This window comes from Thalassophryne amazonica, chromosome 11 (assembly GCF_902500255.1).
Source record: "Thalassophryne amazonica chromosome 11, fThaAma1.1, whole genome shotgun sequence".
Classification (NCBI taxonomy): domain Eukaryota; kingdom Metazoa; phylum Chordata; class Actinopteri; order Batrachoidiformes; family Batrachoididae; genus Thalassophryne; species Thalassophryne amazonica.
Genome location: NC_047113.1, coordinates 83,500,434 through 83,518,461, shown reverse-complemented (window position 1 = coordinate 83,518,461; position 18,028 = coordinate 83,500,434). Strand labels below are relative to the sequence as shown.

The 18,028-nt window shown below is 46.1% G+C and overlaps 1 protein-coding gene across 1 annotated transcript in view; it reads right to left on the bottom strand.

The window, feature by feature from the left end:
- cplx2 (complexin 2) overlaps window positions 1-18,028 on the bottom strand; it is a 109,622-nt gene that overhangs the window by 88,400 nt on the left and 3,194 nt on the right. Inside the window, exon 2 of the mRNA XM_034182304.1 lies at window positions 17,819-17,908. The gene's annotated coding sequence lies outside the window, so the exon portion shown is untranslated. The remainder of the gene's footprint in view (window positions 1-17,818; window positions 17,909-18,028) is intronic.

The window sequence follows — 18,028 nt, the reverse complement described above, 5'->3', positions numbered from 1 at the left end:
ATTTACATACTGTTCATATGAAACACACAAATCTATGAATGCTACATACTCTACAGTAATATATTTTGAGAACAGATACTGTTCAGATACAGATACTATGCTTTGGCAGTTGCGAACAAACATAAAAAGGACATTCTCACAAACTCAACATCGTGTTTTCAGTTATTTTGTTGTAGTGTGTAATGATGTGTTTACATTCTTGCAGGCTTTGAGCAGCTGTTTTGGTGTGACAGTTTGTGTTTTGAAAAGAGAAGGTGTGGTTTTGTGTATGTAGCTTTAGAAAAGTGTGTTGTGTTTAGCGTTTTGAGAAAATGTGGGAGAGTTTTGTGAAATGTGTTTTAGCAGTTTAAAAAAAACTGTAATAGTATGAATGGCCACACATTTTCTAAGTGCCCCACAACTATGAAGTTGCACATGTGGTGTGCCAGAGTGTCGGCTCTCCCCCACAGCACATGTGTGCATGCTGGTGGACCACCTCACTGAGAATAATCTTTTTGATCCCGTGGATCATCATATTTTGCCCTATAGGCTGGAGAATCTTTTTGGGATTACTGGAAGTGCCCTTGTGTGATTGACGTCATACCTGTCCAGTCGTTCTCAATGTGTTTTGTATAATAACACTACCTCTAACCTTAGTGACATGAAATTCGGAGGTCCACAGGGATCCGTTTTAAGCCCCCTGCTTTTCTCCCTTTATGTAGCACCCCTTGGGCATATACTGTGGCATTTTGGGATTGCCTTTCATTGTTATTCCAATGATACTGTTGGGAAGGTGTCGTAACACGGACCCACAACAGGGGGCGCAAATGAACGGACAATGGATAAGAGAAGGAGTAACAATTTAATGTTGCACAAGAACACAACGTAATATAAACAAGAGTGCTGCCAATCATACACAAGAGGACTGCAGGCAGGCTTGAAGATAGGAGACCTCGGATGAACAAAGAGCCGGGGCCCACACCGCTTCTACCACCAACGGCCTGAAGAACACCGAAGCCGCCAAGCCCTGAGTCCCCAGGTGGTCTCTGTCCTCCGTTGTCGGCCCTGGTACTGCTGGCAGACAGAAACAGAAGGTGGTGAGTGTGAATCCTCACACCCAGCAACCTTGATTAATGATTCCTCTTGGAGGGAGAACCTCCACCTCCAATCATACACACGTGCAGCTCCTGTTTACCACTTATCGGTTTTGGGGTGTGAGGCGAAGTCGTCGCAGTCACACCAAACGCCAAAAATCCCAGATAAGGAATACCAACAGGAAAAACAGCTGCAAAACAGATCAGATTATTATTCGCAATAATCACAGCAGAGAAGTTTACCTCGAATCGTAGGAGATTTCTCGGTGAGGAGGTAGAGTCGCCGTCCGGCCTTTATGGTGATGATGATGATGAGATGAATGAGTGACAGCTGGTGTTGAGGATGATTGACGGCTGTCACTCCCAGTGGTTCTGGCGCCCTCTTGTGCTTGAAGCCCGCACTCCAAGCAGGGCGCCATCTGGTGGTGGTGAGCCAGCAGTACCTCCTCTTCAGCGGCCCACACAACAGGACCCCCCCCTCAACCAGGCTTGTCCGGGTGTCGGTGGTGGAAATCGACCAGAAGGGCCGGGTCCAGGATGAAGCTCCTCTTCACCCAGGAGCGTTCTTCGGGTCCGTAACCCTCCCAGTCCACCAAGTACTGAAAACCCCGACCCTTCCGACGGACGTCCAGGAGCCGACGAACAGTCCATGCCGGCTCCCCGTCGATGATCCGGGCAGGAGGTGGGTCGGGTCCGGGGGTGCAGAGCGGTGAGGTGTGGTATGGCTTGAGTTTAGAAACATGAAAAACCGGATGGATCCGCAGTGAAGCCGGGAGTGTTAGCTTCACTGCGGCCGGACTGAGGATCTTGGCGATGGGGAACGGCCCGATGAAGCGGTCCTTGAGTTTGTGGGATGTCACCTGGAGCGGGATATCCTTGATGGATAGCCACACCTCCTGCCCTGGTTGGTATGTAGGGGCCGGGGAACGCTGGCGATCTGCATGGGCCTTGGCCCTCGTCCGGGCCTGCAACAGGGCAGAGCGGGCGGTCCGCCACACCCGGCGGCACCTCCGTAGGTGGGCCTGGACCGAGGGTACCCCGACCTCTCCCTCCACAAGTGGGAATAATGGGGGCTGGTAGCCCAGACACGCTTCAAAGGGGGAGAGGCCGGTGGCAGAGGATACTTGGCTGTTGTGAGCGTACTCGATCCAGGCCAGATGGTTACTCCAGGCCGCCGGGTGAGTGGAGGTGACACAACGAAGAGCCTGTTCAAGGTCCTGGTTCGCCCGCTCTGCCTGGCCGTTCGTCTGTGGGTGATACCCGGACGAGAGACGCACGGTGGCCCCCAGCTCCTTACAAAAACTCCTCCAGACTTGCGAGGAAAACTGGGGACCACGATCCGAGACGATGTCCGACGGTATCCCATGCAGACGCACGACGTGGTGGACCAGGAGGTCTGCCGTCTCCTGGGCCGTCGGGAGCTTCGGGAGGGCCACGAAGTGGGCCGCCTTGGAGAACCGGTCCACTATAGTCAGTATGGCGGTGTTGCCCTGGGACGGCGGGAGGCCCGTGACGAAGTCCAGGCCGATGTGGGACCAGGGGCGATGAGGCACAGGCAGGGGTTGGAGTAGGCCCCTGGTCTTGCGATGGTCCGCCTTGCCCCTGGCACAGGTGGTGCAGGCCTGGACGTAGTCCCGGACGTCAGCTTCCAGTGACGCCCACCAGAAGCGCTGCTGGACTACTGCCACGGTCCTACACACTCCAGGATGACAGGAGAGCTTGGATCCGTGGCAGAAGTCCAAGACGGCAGCCCTAGCCTCTGGTGGGACGTAGAGTCTGTTCTTCGGACCGTCTCCCGGGTCCGGGTTCTTTGCCTGGGCCTCCCGGACGATCTCCTCCACGTCCCAGGTGAGGGTGGCCACGACAGTGGACTCGGGAAGGATGGTGTCGATGGGGTCCGACAACTCGGCCTTGGCCTCCTCTTCGTGCACCCGGGACAATGCATTGGATCGTTGATTCTTGGTCCCGGGGCGGTAGGTGATCCGGAAGTCAAAGCGCGCGAAGAACAGGGACCAGCGGGCTTGCCTGGGGTTCAGCCGCTTGGCGGTCCGGATGTACTCCAGGTTCCGGTGGTCCGTAAAAACCGTGAAAGGCCCCGTAGCTCCCTCCAACAGGTGTCTCCACTCTTCTAGAGCCTCCTTCACCGCGAGGAGTTCTCGATTGCCCACGTCATAATTCCGTTCAGCGGGGGTCAACCTGCGGGAATAGTAGGCACAAGGATGGAGAACCTTATCGGACTCCCCGCTCTGGGACAGCACGGCTCCTATTCCTGAGTCTGAGGTGTCCACCTCCACTACAAACTGGCGAGTAGGATCAGGCTGCACCAGAACTGGAGCAGATGAAAATCGGCGTTTCAACTCCCTAAACACGGCTTCGCACCGGTCCGACCAGGTGAATGGGACTTTAGTGGAGGTCAGGGCGGTCAGGGGGCTAGCAACCTGACTGTAACCCTTAATGAACCTCCTGTAGAAGTTTGCGAAGCCGAGGAACTGTTGCAGCTTCCTACGGCTCTTTGGTTGGGGCCAATCCCTCACCGCCGCAACCTTGGCCGGATCCGGGGCGACGGAGTTGGAGGAGATGATAAACCCCAAGAAGGACAGAGAAGTGCGGTGAAACTCACACTTCTCGCCCTTCACAAACAGCCGGTTTTCTAACAACCGCTGTAGGACCTGACGTACATGTCGGACATGGGTCTCAGGATCCGGGGAAAAGATGAGTATATCATCCAGATATACGAAGACAAACCGGTGCAGGAAGTCCCGCAAGACGTCATTAACCAAGGCTTGGAACGTCGCGGGGGCATTAGTGAGGCCGAACGGCATGACCAGGTACTCAAAATGACCTAACGGGGTGTTAAATGCCGTCTTCCATTCGTCTCCCTTCCGGATCCGAACTAGGTGGTACGTATTCCTAAGAACGAGTTTGGTGAATATTTTGGCTCCATGCAGGGGTGTGAACACCGAATCCAAGAGGGGCAATGGGTATCGATTGCGAACCGTGATCTCGTTCAATCCCCTGTAATCGATGCATGGACGAAGTCCGCCGTCTTTCTTGCCCACAAAAAAGAAACCAGCACCCATCGGGGAGGTGGAGTTCCGGATCAACCCGGCGGCCAAGGAGTCCCGGATGTAGGTCTCCATTGATTCGCGTTCCGGACGTGAGAGGTTGTACAGTCTACTGGACGGGTACTCAACGTCCGGAATCAAATCAATGGCGCAATCGTACGGTCGGTGCGGTGGAAGGGTGAGCGCCAGATCTTTGCTGAAGATGTCAGCCAGATCATGGTACTCCCCTGGCACCGCCGTCAGATTGGGAGGGGTTTTAACCTCCTCCTTAGCCGTGATTCCGGGGGGAACCGAGGATCCTAAACACTCCCGGTGGCAGGTTTCGCTCCACTGCACCACGACCCCAGACGGCCAATCGATCCGGGGATTGTGCTTCACCATCCAAGGAAAACCCAAAATCACTCGGGAGGTAGAAGGTGTCACGTAAAACACTATCTCCTCCCGGTGATTCCCAGACACAACCAGGGTCACAGGCTGGGTCCGGTGTGTGATTAGCGGGAGTAGAGTGCCATCTAGTGCCCGTACCTTCAAGGGCGAAGGCAGAGCCACTAGAGGGAGCCCCACTTCCTTTGCCCATCTGCTATCCAACAGATTCCCTTCGGACCCCGTGTCCACCAGTGCTGGGGCGTGAAGGGTTAAATCCCCACTCAGGATTAACACTGGGATTCGTGCTGATTTGCGGGGTCTTCCCGTGCACATGTTATGGCCCACCCTTAGCCCAGTTTCTAAGGACGGGCGTTGGTGTTTGACCGTTTGGGGCAGTCCTTTAACATGTGTTCACATGAGCCACAGTAAAAACATTCCCCGCGGGCCAGTCTCCTTTGTCTGATATCTGATCTCACTTTAGCCCTGCTCGTGTCCATAGCTTCATCAGCAGGGGGAGCTGTTGCCACACGGAGCCCACTGGCAATGGAGCGTGGGGACGACGTCACCCTTTCAGACCCGGAAGAGAGAGGGACGGCTTGTGCCCGGCCACGCCCCCCGGCCTGCTCCCGACGGTGTTCATTCAAGCGGTTGTCTAAGCGTATAACCAGAGTGACAAGCCCGTCGAAAGTCTGCGGTTCGTCCTTAGCCAGTAAATGCTCCTTCAGTACTGGAGACAGTCCGCTTATGAAGGCAGCGCGGAGCGCAACGTCATTCCAACCCGACCTCGCAGCCGCGATGCGGAAGTCGACAGCGTAATCAGCTGCGCTCCGACGCCCCTGTCTCAGTGACAGCAGCACGGTCGAGGCGGTCTCGCCTCTGTTGGGATGATCAAACACCTGTTTGAATTCCCTGTATAAACCCAGCGTATGACGCCAGAAGCCATGACTGCTGTTCCCAGAGCGCTGTAGCCCAAGCGCGTGCCTCACCTCGAAGCAGATTAATTACATAAGCCACCCGGGTGGCGTCTGCTGCGTACATGACTGGACGCTGTGCAAAAACGAGAGAACACTGCATCAAGAAGTCTGCGCACGTTTCCACACAGCCTCCATACGGTTCAGGAGGACTTATGTAAGCTTCAGGGGACGGTGGGGGGGGTAGTTGAACGGCCAGTGGAACATCTACATTAGGCCCCGGGCCAGCAGGAGGAGACACTGCAGCGACGCTCGACTCGCGTGCTTCCACTCTGGCGGTGAGAGCCTCCATCCTCTGATTGAGGATTGCATTTTGCTCGGTTACCAGCTGTAACTGAGCAGTGAAAGCGGTAAGGATTTGCTGCAGATCACTTACCACGCCTCCTGCTGACGCCTGCGCTCCTTGTTCTCCCATTGGCTGTTCAAGCTGTGGTTGACGCCCCTCGGGATCCATGACGAATGGCCGAGAAATCCTGTTGGGAAGGTGTCGTAACACGGACCCACAACAGGGGGCGCAAATGAACGGACAATGGATAAGAGAAGGAGTAACAATTTAATGTTGCACAAGAACACAACGTAATATAAACAAGAGTGCTGCCAATCATACACAAGAGGACTGCGGGCAGGCTTGAAGATAGGAGACCTCGGATGAACGAAGAGCCGGGGCCCACACCGCTTCTACCACCAACGGCCTGAAGAACACCGAAGCCGCCAAGCCCTGAGTCCCCAGGTGGTCTCTGTCCTCCGTTGTCGGCCCTGGTACTGCTGGCAGACAGAAACAGAAGGTGGTGAGTGTGAATCCTCACACCCAGCAACCTTGATTAATGATTCCTCTTGGAGGGAGAACCTCCACCTCCAATCATACACACGTGCAGCTCCTGTTTACCACTTATCGGTTTTGGGGTGTGAGGCGAAGTCGTCGCAGTCACACCAAACGCCAAAAATCCCAGATAAGGAATACCAACAGGAAAAACAGCTGCAAAACAGATCAGATTATTATTCGCAATAATCACAGCAGAGAAGTTTACCTCGAATCGTAGGAGATTTCTCGGCGAGGAGGTGGAGTCGCCGTCCGGCCTTTACGGTGATGATGATGATGAGATGAATGAGTGACAGCTGGTGTTGAGGATGATTGACGGCTGTCACTCCCAGTGGTTCTGGCGCCCTCTTGTGCTTGAAGCCCGCACTCCAAGCAGGGCGCCATCTGGTGGTGGTGAGCCAGCAGTACCTCCTCTTCAGCGGCCCACACAACAGATACTCAGTTGTACATGCCAATAACAGCGGGAAATATCATTCCCATAAAATCTCTGGAGGACTGCCTTGCATCAGTGAGAGGCTGGATGTCTAGTAACTTCCTACTTTTAAAATCTGATAAGACTGAAATGGTGGTTCTTGGTCCAGCGAGATATTAGCATCAATTTGACCAGCTGACGCTCAGCCTGGTTTGTGTGTCATACATCATACAGACAAAGTTAGGAACCTTGGGGTAATTTTTGACCCCATGTTGTCCTTTGACCTCCATATTAGGGATATTACCAGGACTGCTTTTTTCTATCTGCGAAATATAGCAAAGATTCACCCCATCCTGTCTGTGGCTGATGCTGAGACCCTGATTCATTCTTTTTTCTTCTAGACTGGATTATTGTAAGGTCCTATTTACAGGTTACCGCAGTCCAGCATTAGGGGTCTCCAGCTGGTTCAGAATGCTGCTACCAGACTTTTGACACGAAGCAGAAGGTTTGAACCTATTACACCCTTTCTGGCATCTTTGCACTGGCTTCCTGTCTCTGTACGCACAGATTTTAAGGTCTTGCTGCTAACCTATAAAATTTTACATGGACTGGTGCCTTCTTACCTGGCTGATTTGGTGAAACCCTACGTACCAGCCTGAGTTTTGTGGTCATAGGATGCAGGACTACTGTATGTTCCTAGGGTGAAAAAAAAATCAACGGGTAAAAGAGCCTTCTCTTATTATGCACCCACTCTATGGAACAGTCACCCTGCGACCGTGAGGCAGTCAGATTCCATCGACATTTTTAAGTCAAGACTAAAACTGTATTTTTATTCCCTTTCTTATGAATAGCTTTTTTTTTTATCTGTTTTATTCTTTTACTTGTGTCTTTTAATTGTGTATTTGAATTTTTTTAATTTACTCACTCATTTTAATTTTTAATTGGTTTGTGTGAGGTGCCTTGAGGCAACTTTTGTTGTGATTTAGTGCATTATAAATTGAATAAAATAATTAAAAATGAATTTTAAAAAAACTTATAATAATAATAAATAAATAATAATAAATAAAGCTGTCTTGTTTGTTTGGGGGGAATTGGGGAATTGAGTTTTATGCTCCAAAGTGTCATCAAACAGTGTTCAAATAATTTTGGGAATGCTGAAAATGGGACAAGATGGTTTCAAGAACTAAAATCAGTACAGTAAATGCCACATTGTCTTCACACATAGAAATGATGAATGACAAAATGAGAAGACAGAGAGAGATAATGATAAATTATGTAGAGAGTAAATCTGGAATTGCAACAGACTAGCAAGGATGCAGTGAGAACAGCTACAAAGAGTGGAAAGGCAGCTGGTCCAGATGGCAATCCAGTGGAGGCATGGAAATGTCTTGGAGAGATGGCAGTGGAGTTTTGAAGCAGATTGTTTAATAAAATCTCGGAAAGTAAAAGGATGCCCGAGGAGCAGACCCGAAGTGTGCTGGTTCCTATTTTTAAGAACAAGGGTGATGTACAGAGCTGCAGTAACTACAGTGGCATTACAGTTTTTTGAAATTGCTAAAACACATTTCACAAAACTCTCCCCCATTTTCTCAAAACGCTAAACACAACACACTTTTCTAAAGCTACATACACAAAACCACACCTTCTCTTTTCAGAACACAAACTGTCACACCAAAACAACTGCTCAAAGCCTGCAAAAATGCAAACACTATATGCATCATTACACACTACAACAAAACAAATGAAAATACAATGTTCAGTGTGTGAGAATGTCCTTTTTACGTTTGTTCGCAACTGCCAAAGCATAGTATCTGTATGTGAACAGTACCTGTTCTCAAAATATATTACTGTAGAGTATATAGCATTCATAGATTTGTGTGTTTCATATGAACAGTATGTAAATCTACAGAGAATACAGTATGTACACTACAAAACTGTAAGCTGATCAGCCACAGCACAAAGTTATGGATGAGTAGTAGAAGCTAGGCTTAGAAAACAGATGAAGCAGCAATATGTTTTCATGCAGAGAAAGAACACTACAGATGCAATGGTTGCTCTGAGAATACTGTTGGAGAAATATAGAGAAGGCCAGAAGGAGTTACACTGTTTGTTTGTGGATTTACAGAAAGCTGATGGCAGGGTGCCAAGAGAAGCTGTGGTATTGTATGAGGAAGTCTGGAGTGGCAGAGAAGTATGTGAGGGTGGTGCAGGATGTGTACAAGGAGCGTGTGACAATGGTGAGATCCACAGTAGGAACAAGAGCAAGCCGAGATTTATGATGTTCACCAAGGGTTGACAAGGACTCAAAATAATTCACCCGGACTTTACCTGGATCTGGATTCCACAATACAATGCAATAATTACACTGCTACATGATGAAGCCAACATAGCTACATCATCGACAAAAAGCAGTGACCTCTGATGTGCACTGAGCAGGTTTGAGTGTGAAGTGACTGGGATGAGAATCAGCATCCTCCAAATCTCAGACCATGATCCTCTGTTGGAAAAGGGTGTATTGTCCCCTCTGGGTCAGGGGAGAGTTATTACTCCAGTAGGAGGACTTTAAGTATCTCGGGGTGTTGTTCATGAGTGGTGGTAAGCTGGAACGTGAGATCGATCGATGGATTGGGGCTGTGTCTAATGTTTTATGGATGCTGTACTGGACCATCGCAGTGAAGAAGGAGCTGAGGCCTAAACCAAGGTTCTCAAATTTCCAGTTCAGTTATGCTCTGATTGTCACCCATGGTCATGAACTTTGGATAATGACTGAAAGATTAAAGTCGTGGATAGAATTGACAGAAATGAGATTCCTCCCTTCTGGTATCTGGGCTTACTCTCCTGGACAGGGTGAAAAGCTAAAGTATCTGGGAGGGACTCTGAGTAGAGCCACTGCTTTTTCTCATCGAAAGGAGCCAGCTTCTGGGTGGAGTATCTGGAGAGGATGCCAGCTATTTCCCAGCTGTCTTGGGAACTCCTCAGGATCCCTCTGGAAGAGTTACAGGACTTGAACGAGGACAGGGTAGGGCAGTGTGGGATGAACTGCTTAGTCTGCACACCAGGACATAGATAAGCAGTAGAAAATGAATGAATGAATGAATGAATGAATGAATGAATGAAGAAACAAGAATCAGCACTTTTTGGTTGCACAAAGTTTGATCTCTATCTTACTTTTTTCATTTCCAGCCTGGTGCAACATCTATCCAGTCTGACAGCTGGTGAGGCCCATCAGATTTTAAGATGTTGGAGCTGCTGGATGAGGAGTGCCGGGAAAAAGAGGCCGTGATCAGTGACTTACAGAAGCAGCTGGATGAGTGGGAGGACCTCCACGGTGAGCCCAGATATCTATAGATTGTTAGAAACTGTACATTCAGGGTTTGCTCCCACATCGTCCTGACCCTAAATCAACAAGGCTGGATGCAATATGAAGAAATATGCTGCATCCCCAGGACACGCATTCTCAAATACGCAGGACATCCTGCTCATTAAAAACATTCAAAAATCTGATTTTAAAATAATGTCGTCTCCTTGTTTGTTTTATTCTCCTCATGCTCCTTCCTGAAGGAGGAGTGGATCAAGCTGCTGTGTGTTTGAGGCCACGAGAGTGGGCACCAGCCTGCACCCTGTGTTCAGGAAGTTTGGAAGAATAAATGGAACTAGTTTGTGTTTCATGACTGTGCATTTAAATAATGGCACACTCTAAAAAATGAACTGCTCTCTCAACAAGAAAAAGTGATATAACAATTTGCATAGATTTTTTTAAGTTATGGCTACTTAACGAACGTTATTTCAAGTTAACTAGAGACGTCTTGTGGCATTAACTCAATTGAGAGTTGAAATGCAAATTGTTCCATCAATTTTTCTTGCTGAGACAATGGTTCATTTTTTAGAGTGAGCTCTAAAAATACAGCAGTAACGCTCTATCCGTCCAGTATCAGTTTGTTTTTAACATAACAAATGACATGAAATATAACAAAATGATGAAATATCAAGTGGGCATCAAGTCGTGGCTCTTAAAACAGAGAAAAAAAACATATTACAAATCATGAATTATTGAATTTAATTTTTTACGCTTCGCTTTAACAAATTTCCAGCTAATTCTGAAGGTGGAAAAAGAATAACTAAATCCATGCCTGTTTCATTTCAAAACACCTGCGCCCTACAGTTTTGTGGATTTACTTTTATTTACGTTACCTTTTTCAGCTATAAAACTACATAATCATAGACACACTTTGCTTTCAATGCACCACTTGCCACATCACCTTTCTCAGCAGAATGGGGTAGCTCCGGAAATTAGCACCTCTGTGTACTGGATTCGGTGCTCATGCGAGGTGCTGGGACTCGGTGCTGGACCTTGAGATTCATATTTTTAATACTTTGTGTGTCCCACGACTCAGTTGCCAAAACTCTTAATGCAAGCCCCGTAATTACTCCTAAAAGATTCCAATTGTGGTAGACAGACCGTCAGAAGGTTTATAAATGCTCTGATTTGGTGTTTTTATAGACCATGGAACCATTTTGTTACTTGTTTTCTTGCCACAACTTCTCTTCCCAGATTTGATAAAGTTTATGTACAAGGTCCATTGACGCAGAGAATGAGATTTCCTGCGACCAAATGACCTTTCACCCGCTGGTGCAGGAACTTTTGGCAGGCAAACTTTGTTTTCGTTGATACCTGGGTATTTAAAAATGTCATCCTGCGGCACGAAGCAGAAGAATGCCAAAGACGGTCCGGGACAGAAGAAGGTGTTGCACAATCCATGTGAACACTTTTGGCCAACATTTGTCATGTCTTTATTAATAGTATTACTCACATGCTTTCAAAACTTGCAGGATGAACACAAGAGCTACAGTTTCCAACTCAGACAGCCTCAGAATGTCTCATTTTAATCTCAAATTTCCAAAGGCTTCACATGGCTCCATCATCTCCATAGCAATCAGCCTCATACTATATTTTTGATAGAAAAAAAAAAGAAAAAAATATATATATACAGCAAAGTACTTGAACACCCTGCGGTTTTGCAAGTTCTCCCACTTAGAAATCATGGAGGGGTCTGAAAGTTTCATCTGAGGTGCATGTCCACTGTGAGAGACATAATCACAATGTATGATTTTTTTAAAATAATTTATTTGTATGTTACTGCTGCAAAAAGTATTTGATCACATACCAACCAGCAAGAATTCTGGCTCACACAGACCTGTTAATTTTTCTTTAAGAAGCCCTCTTATTCTGCACTCTTTACCTGTATTAACTGCACCTGTTTAAACTTGTTACCTGTATAAAAGACACCTGTTCACACACTCAAATCAATCACACTCCAACCTGTCCACCATAGCCGAGACCAAAGAGCTGCCTAAGGACACCAGGGACAAAACTGTAGACCTGCACAAGGCTGGGATGGACTACAGGACAACAGGCAAGCAGCTTGGTAGAAGACAACTGTTACGATTATTTATTAGAAAGTGGAAGAAACACAAGATGACTGTCAACCTCCCTCGGTCTGTGATTCCATGCAAGATCTCACTTTGTGGGGTAAGAATGATTGTGAGAAAGCTCAGAACTACACAGGAGGACCTGGTCAATGACCTGAAGAGAGCTGGGACCACAGTCACAAAGATTACATTAGTAACACATGATGCTGTCATGGTTTAAAATCCTGCATGGCAGCAAGGTCCCCCTGCTCAAGCCAGCACATGTCCAGGCCCGTATGAAGTTCACCAGTGACCATCTGGATGATCCAGAGGAGGCATGGGAGAAGGTCATGTGGTCAGATGAGACCAGACTAGAGCTTTTTGGAATCAACTCCACTTACCATGTTTAGAGGATGAGAACAACCCCAAGAAAACCATCCCAACTGTGAAGCATGGGGGTGGAAACATCATACTCTGGGGGTGCTCTTCTGCAAAGGGGACAGGACGACTGCACCGTATTGAAGGGAGGATGGATGGGGTCATGTATTGCGAGATTTTGGCAAACAACCTCCTTCCCTCAGTAACAGCATTGAAAATGGTCACGGCTGGGTCTTCCAGCATGACAATGACCCCAAACACACAGCCAGGGCAACTAAGGAGGGGCTCTGTAAGAAGCATTTCAAGGTCCTGGAGTGGCCTGGCCAGTCTCCAGACCTGAAATCAATATAAAATCTTTGGAGGGAGCTGAAACTCCAAAGCTGAAAGATCTACAGAAGATCTGTATGGAGGAGTGGACCAAAATCCCTGCTGCAGTGTGTGAAAACTTGGTCAAGAACTACAGGAAACGTCTGACCTCTGTAACTGCAAACAAAGGCTACTGTACCAAATATTAACATTGATTTTCACAGGTGTTCAAATACTTATTTGCAGCCGTAACATACAAATAAATTATTTAAAAAATCATACATTGTGATTTCCAGATTTTTTTTTTTTTTTAGATTATGTCTCTCACAGTGGACATGCACCTAAGATGAAAATTTCAGACCCCTCCATGATTTCTAAGTGGGATAACTTGCAAAATCCCAGGGTGTTCAAATACTTATTTTCCTCACTGTATATATCTTGGTAACCACCCAAAGTTTAGTGTGGTTTCGTGCCAGGCCTTCTCAGTGATGTGGTGCATGAATTGTTTGAGCAACTCTGGATGAGCTGCATTTGTGATGCATGATGAGACTTTATGAACAGATCAGATGCTTGTGTTTGAAAATAGTGCTCATCTTTCTGTACTGACCTTTAATCTTTACTTGTTTTTCCACAGGAGGTTCCATTGAAGGGGAACTAAAGACCAGCAACCACACTTAAAGCGCTCCGCGACTTCATTTTATTTTTATTCAATTATTATTATTTTTTTTTAAAGATACTTTTTGAATGATGCAATTTTTCATCCTGCTGGAGAAAATGACACCTTTCTGTTCACTGTCTGATATATGACCTCTATGTGATGATGTCATCTTTTTCAAACGCACTCACACTGCAACCAGACCCGTTGCCCTGCGTGATCATGTATATATGTTCTGTGGGGACACCGAATACTAAAGTGAGAAATCAAATATACTGTGGAAAAAACAGGTGTGCTCATTTTTAAACCAGTCAGTTAACTGGGCTCAAAAGCCTACAATGATTAAAGTTCAAGATTAAATGTAATGATTTGATTTCTTAAGGCAAAAGAATTACAATATAAAATACATATACATAATATTGCAGAGGAAAACACAATTATGCATAAAACAATTTCCACTGTGGTGCTCAAAGAATAAATACAAAACAGGACTCGACAGTAAGATTTGACACCAGTGAACAGTGCACTCGGAGTAGTGCATCATACCTCTAACTTGCCAAGATAATTTTCAGAACTTTAGAACAAAATCTGGTCAAAAATATACATATTTCAGTGGTGTTCCTGGGGCTGCAATGTCATTTTTTAATTGATCGATTTAGGGTGAATGAAACGCGATCTGCTGAGGCCTGGTGCATATATTCTGTGCGCTCTATACCTCAGGATATAAATGTACAAGGAAATAAAGAGAACTTGCAGAAGTCCCCGATTTTACCCCGCTGAACAATAAATATGCTGATAATTAATAAATGGACATTAAATATTTTGCAAGCTAATTTTGCAGAACCTCAAGATAAACCACACTCTTGGCTATAAATAAACTACAGCACTCAGAGTGCTGTTGTTCATTATAGCTATAACCACAGTCAGTTTCCATTTTTTTTCTTCAACCTGTAGTTCCAGAATTCTGTTTTTCATCAGTGGTGTATGCACTCTGAGTACCGTTGTGCATTTATAGCCTAAAATCATCCACACTGATTCCATTGGTGTGCTACAGTGTTTTGACACCCAATAGTTCCCAAGTTAAAATCATTTAACAATTTAATAATCTTCTAAACATACAAGAGCAATCCAGATCTGGATCACCTCCAGAATTCAGTGAAGTCTTCCATGGCCTAATGTCTATCTGTGGTGCAAATTTGATGAGGATCTGTTAAGTAGTTTTGACGGAATCCTACAAACCATATATAAAGTGATATCTTGATTCAGAATCCGCATCCGGATCACCTCCAAGATTTAATGTAGTCTTCCATGGCCTAATATCTATCTGTGGTGAAAATTTCATCAAAATGTGTGCAGTAGTTTTGACGTAATCCTGCTAACAGACAGACAAATAAATAAAAATGCAGATGATTTTATTACGTCCTTGGTGGACGCAATGACAGAGCTGATCCTTGGTGTAATCACGCCTCCACCTTGGAAGTGTCTGAGTCCTTTCTTGCTTGCAGTGATGATGGACAGGTTCAGCCCTGACAATTTATGGCAATAGTGAACAAAAACCTTTTTTAATGTTTATTTTTGTAGGTTGAATTCATGTGGTCCTGATCCATTAGACAGGTACCTGATGTGCACACCTGCCAACATTTGATGTTACCAATGGGGGACACCCACATGTGGCCATGTGGGTGTCCCCCAGCACAAAGCATAACTAGGGGTCCGGTGGCGTGCCTGAACACACACAACTGCAGACTAATGGGCGTCCCACACACACTCATGCAGGACACGAGACACGGGGGTAAATCCCACCCAATGCCCAATGGTATTCCTAGGATTTTCCCTAGAATATACCCCAGAATATTCCACAAGTGAATGAAAAGATGCGAGTCCATGCCTTTCAGTTTAATATAACTCAAGATGAATAAATATCATCTTGTAGCTCACCAAATTAAAAATGCAGATCATGAGAGTAAACTGTAGACATGTTGATTAACTCTGACAAGCTTGGTCAATCCAAAAATCATGTTTGTTTTTGTATTATGTAATATACTGTAAACCTGGCTGGCACCTTCTGAACAGTGCCACCTCCTGGACATGTCTATGGTGTCTCTTCTGATTATGAAGGACGGCACACAGACAGCAATAAAGTGAGTGGACCCTTACGTGGTCTGGAGAGTCAAACCTCTGACGACCCACGAGGTTTGAACAGGTTTTGCACAGCATCATGCTTTGGTGAAGATCCCCCCGCCCGCCCCCCAAAAAAGAACAAACAAACATACGGTCAGGGACACACTGTGATTTTTTTTTTTTTTTGCTACTAAAAATTAACTTTTCACATGAATAAACAGTTGAAACCTTAAGACATTTTAGCAGCTTTTGTCGCCATCTAGCAGGTGATGTGAGCATTTCAAGGCTTCTGGTACATTTCCTACTTGGAACCCAAAATTCAATCAAAAAAAAAAAAAAAAAGGAAAATAAGGCATTTATGAATGTCAGTTTGTTTTTTGTTTTTGGCATGGAGAATTTTGACCTCCCAATATTATTATTAATATTATTATTATTAATGTGATTTAGAGAGTTTCATGGCTGGAGATTTAAGATACAAAAGTTTGCCATAAGGCAGGAAGTTGGTGGGAAAAAAAAACAAAAAACTTACATGTCTCAAAGTGATGACGTGTCACAGGAGGATAAATGAAAACAAAGACAACTGCTAATGTTTAGATAGTCGTGATTTACTGGTGACATCAAAGAAGAAAAATTTGACTCATGTCGTGACGGGAGTACGAAGAAAACTCGTGAGACTGGGTTGCAAAGAAGAGACAACATACAGCTGATGTGGTGCTCAAAAGGTCCAAGAGCCAGAGGGCAATGTGATCAACCCCCAGGTTAATGAGAAAATCACAAAGATGCCTTTGAGCAAGCTTTTTAATCTCAGTTACTCGCGGTGTGTGAATAGCAACAAATTCAAAAACAACAAACATGATGACCGCACTCTAACATCTGTGTGTGTATGTGTGTGTGTGTGTGTGTGGGGAAGGGGGGGTGTTAAAGCACCGTTATGGACAAACATCAAACCTTCACTCTAAAAACTGTTACTATGTTCCAATCAATTTTTTTTGGTAAAACATTTTTACACTTAAAATATTGAGTAAATTAAAAGAGTGAAATCATTTAAATATACTTGATGATCTTGGTAAATCTAACTCAAAATATTAAGTATATTAGTCCTTTCCAAATATTTTGAATGACATTTACCAAACAAATTAAGTATATTTCATAAAATGTAATTTGTTAAGCAAATGCTAATTTATTTCAATGAAATAAACTCAAATAATAAATTTAAAGTTAAGATAAAATTAACTGTTAAATTTTTAGGCATATCATTTGTTATATCCAACTCAAACAATCAACTGAATGTGTTTCTGAGATTTTATTAAGCCAGTATAGCTGTTTCTTACTGTGATATATACAAAGCCACTGAATTACTTTTAGAGTATATTTTAGTTTGTGACGAACCACAACAGCTGTAACATCTGCATACAGCGACAACACACATTACATTTTAATACATACAAACTGAATGTGATGTGGTGGAAAAATATGACAGAATTTGAAATTAAAGCCATAAAAATGCAAATGGATCCAGGACTAAGAACAAAACTGTTGTAGTACTTCGCATAAATCTTAAATGCTTGACATAAAATCACCCTGAGCACTTTCTGAACCAGCAGCAGTATCACGTCAGATTAGTGCATCTCCGCCACAGACACGCGCGTGACCGCTTTCTGGGGGATTTTCCTTTAAATTGAGTAGACAAGATGGGTTATGGCTCACTTGTATCTCTGCATGTGATTGGCTGCTGCACCCAGATTATTAGCATCACACAAAAATTTACACAGCCTCAGGCGCGGGGTAACTGCACGTCTGCATGCACGCGCGCCTTGTTTGCATCATGGTGGGGATGATGCACAGACATGACGATGCACAGACGTGATAAGCGGTGGCACCGGCTGCACCTTCTCCAGCCGCGGCTGCGGCACTGCGGAGGACCGGAGCCGGCCCTGCGCCGGCGCCGCTCCATCCTCCGCCTCCGGTCTCTCTTCCTCCAAGCGGCGAGGAGACGAGCCTCCTGCTGCACCTGGATGAGCAGCAGGAGGGGGGCGACGGATCACCTCATGTGCAGTTTCCGCGCTAAAGGGGCGTCAGTGTTGTTCCGCAGCGCCGAGTTGCGGGCTGCAGGTGAAGCTGCCGAGACCTGCCGCCCGCGCGCGCGCTCGTACGGAGCCAGCAGCGGTTCTCGCGCACGGTGCCACAAATTAAAATCCGCATTTCGTCCGCGGAACGCCACAAACGGCTGTGCATCACTGACCTGCTGCGTCTGGAGCGGCGGACCGGGTCCCGAGCAGTCTGCAGCCAGAACCTCCGCGTGCTGCCCGTCCTCTGCGCGCTCTCTCTCTCTCTCTCTCTCCCCCCCCCCACACACACACCTCTACGCTGCTTCAGTAAAACATTAAAATCTTTCAAACCAGATCAACAACAGAACTTCAGCGCAGGTCCTCAAAAATGTGTCAATTATTTT